The sequence below is a fragment of the Cryptomeria japonica genome, chromosome 1 (genome assembly GCF_030272615.1).
Source record: "Cryptomeria japonica chromosome 1, Sugi_1.0, whole genome shotgun sequence".
NCBI lineage: Eukaryota > Viridiplantae > Streptophyta > Pinopsida > Cupressales > Cupressaceae > Cryptomeria > Cryptomeria japonica.
Genome location: NC_081405.1, coordinates 169,024,157 through 169,027,339, shown reverse-complemented (window position 1 = coordinate 169,027,339; position 3,183 = coordinate 169,024,157). Strand labels below are relative to the sequence as shown.

Sequence of the window (3,183 nt, the reverse complement as noted above, 5' to 3'; positions counted from 1 at the left end):
ATAGGTCCCCTATCTCGAATTGAAAATTTAGCAGCTCTTAGATTGCGAGCAATTTGTCATTCAAGCAGATCACAAATTAAAAATGCTTGAAAAATCTCTATTATGATTTCTCAGGGCAATCCACATTGATACGATGAGAGAAGGGGACCTATTACAATAACAGGACAAACAACCTGAATAATCTACCCATTTTCCAAGTAAATGTTCATGAAATCTTCCTTCTTTACCTTGGATGAAATTTGAGAATGATTTATAAGGTCTATCATGACTATCTCTCACCGATTGTGCACCTATACCATTATCAAGAAGTGCATCTATGACCTGTTGGACTAATTTATTTTGATCAAGCAATAAATCCAAAATATTAGAAATGCACTAGTGGTTTCTATGAATTGTAAAACATTATTATTTTGATGGATAAGTGTTTGATAAAGTTCATTAAGATCTAAAGTAATCACTCCCCTTCATTTAATTGAAACATTAGCCTCAGTTTGGGAGGAAGAATTGGTACTAGGCATAGAACCATCCATTGTGGTTCTACATTTTTTCGAAGAAAATATTTAGCAAATCTCATCCATCTAACCAAAAGATCCTTTCTTCTTCAAAGTTTTTAAAGGTTTTGCTCCTTAAATTGAGCATTTATTTTTTTTATTACTAAATTGATTCTCTGGATCCAAAAATAATATTGATATTATCTAATCTATTTTCTTCTAGTCTATATATGAACAATCTATATTCAAATGCAGATCTAGACCAGCTAATTGTTCTTTGATAGCTTTTCCTCACTTTTGAACTAGCCCAAAATCCTAAGAGAGATAATAAGCAATCTTTTCTTCCCAGGATTCTTACTTAGATGGATGTAAACCCTAAAATCACAATAAAGTTAGCTTTTTAGCTGTGGGCCTAGTAATACAAACATTTGGATAGGTTTTTTTAATCTGTCCCCCCCCCTTAGAATCAGACATGAAAGTTTCCTCTCATCCAGCTCAAGTAACTATACCGAAATGGAAAGTGATTATGTATCATTATGCAAAAAAAAAAGAAATTCTCTCTATTTAAACTAAATAGTTACTCTTTGCTCAAGTTCCAAGTAAATTTGATTATTGGTTTATGATTCGTATTATGACATAAATATGGAATTAGTGAGCAGTCTCCTCCCTTTTGAACGATACATTTCTTTGTGAAAGACATTCAATTCATTTGAAATTCATAAGGGGTTTACTTGTCTATATCTAGTTATAATCAATCCTGTAGGTTTCTATTTTACTTTGATGGTTACTATAACCAAAATCTTTCTTATCAGGTATTAGCTTAGAACCTCGCGCATCTAAAGCACATTTTCCTAAAATCAATGTAGTTGTATGCAAACCTAGAGAAATATAATGATGAACCAAAAAGTTTCTGGGAGCAATTGTTAAGAATAATGAATTTTCTATTATTGTTAATAGCACTCAACCAACCAAATAACCATAATATTTTGTCAGTATTGAATGCTTGATCATTTGCTGAAGACAAGAGTATATCAAAACCATATAAGTTCTTACCATGAGAAGATTGTGTCCATTGAGAAAATATGGGTTCAATCAAGATTTTCTTTTCTAGAGTACCAAAAGCAAGCATAACATCATTATGAATATGAAGTCGCAAGGTATGAAAACCTAGGAATAAACTAACCTAGCTCAAATAAGAGATTATGGCTTCCTTATGCTCCAACATTCTTGCCAATACATTATTCTTATTATGTGTTAGATTATAATCTCTAATGAGAAATATAGCTCATGAGCAAATTCCCCTATCATAATGAATCCAGAAATGTATTGATGATGAGTATACAATGCAACTTGGGTAGTAAAATCTTGTTCTATGAATGCATAGGCAGGTAAAGAATACATGTGTTGAGCTACCAAGGAAGTAACAACTCCCAAAGAAGCTAGAGAAAGACCTAATTAAAAGTGAAGAGAATTATTGATTGTGTTATAAAGACCCTTATGCCCGCATCCTAATAAGCCTTTCAGAGGAACATGTGCTTCTAAAATATCTTTTATACTGTGTCCAATCCCAAAGTTTGTTCTATACATATGACCAACAATGAAAAAGACAAATGCAATAGATAAATGATGATGCACAATATCAATTAGCCACAAACTTTGAGTTTGTGGGTGAAATCCCCTGAGAAGAGTTAGAATAGTAGTTCCCGCCCCTTTAGTAATACCAAATAAATGACTACTGGAATCAAGATTTTGAGCATAAAGATTCTATTGACCTGTAAAAAGTGGTTCCAACCCTTTGGGATGCGGTAATACATATAAAAAATTATCTCATCTTATGTGTTCTCCTCTTGATTCAGGAATAGCGACATGAACTAAATACCTGACCCAAGCCAAAGAACTGACTCTAAAAAGCCTTGAAAAGTGATGATTGAGATGAGATTCAACATTTTTAAACCATGAAACACTTGGTTTCCATTGAGGTTGTAGATGTAGCCATCTTGCTATTAAAAAGTGAGCGGAAATAAAAAGCAAGAAAAGAGATTTAGTATAAAGATCTTCATTAGTGTGCAATCCAATTGTATACCACCACTGATAAACACCAAAATAAGCAATATTGATTAGACCGGGAGCACCTCCTTGAGTAAAGGCTTCTACGACTAGTTGACCAAAATGAGGATCCCAAATTGCATGAGCAATAGGTCTTACATGTAAGGGGACATGGGCCCATGCTTTGAAATTGCCTTGCCAAGCTATGTGGAATAAATTACCAGAGGTCCACAGAAAGATTATAGTTAACTAACCAAAGTGAGAAGAAAAAATATTTTGATAAAGATGCTCTTTGGTAATATCATCATGACTCTCAAAGTCATGTGTAGTAGCAATAACAAACCAAATACGATGAGTAGTTGGGTCTTGGGCCAAGCCTTGGCTGAACTTTAAAAATCTTGATGCCATAATGCTTTTCAAATCCTCCTAGCCATTATCCTAGTGCAATAATTCTTATTAGGAAGAACGCCCGTGTTGTGACAATTCCACCCAAAAGGTAATGAGATACTCCTACACCATGTCCTTGGATAATACTGAAGGCTCTGGACTGGATAGCAGGAGAAAATTTAAATTTATTATGAGCCCAAACAATAGATTCAATAAGTTCTTGCTAATATCCATGACCACTAAATAGGAACATTCAACT

The 3,183-nt window shown here is 33.6% G+C and overlaps 1 pseudogene; it reads right to left on the bottom strand.

Annotated features, from left to right (window-relative positions):
• Nucleotides 1-1,232: 1,232 nt before the first annotated feature.
• Nucleotides 1,233-2,945, bottom strand: LOC131856992 (photosystem I P700 chlorophyll a apoprotein A2-like; annotated as a pseudogene).
• Nucleotides 2,946-3,183: the final 238 nt, after the last annotated feature.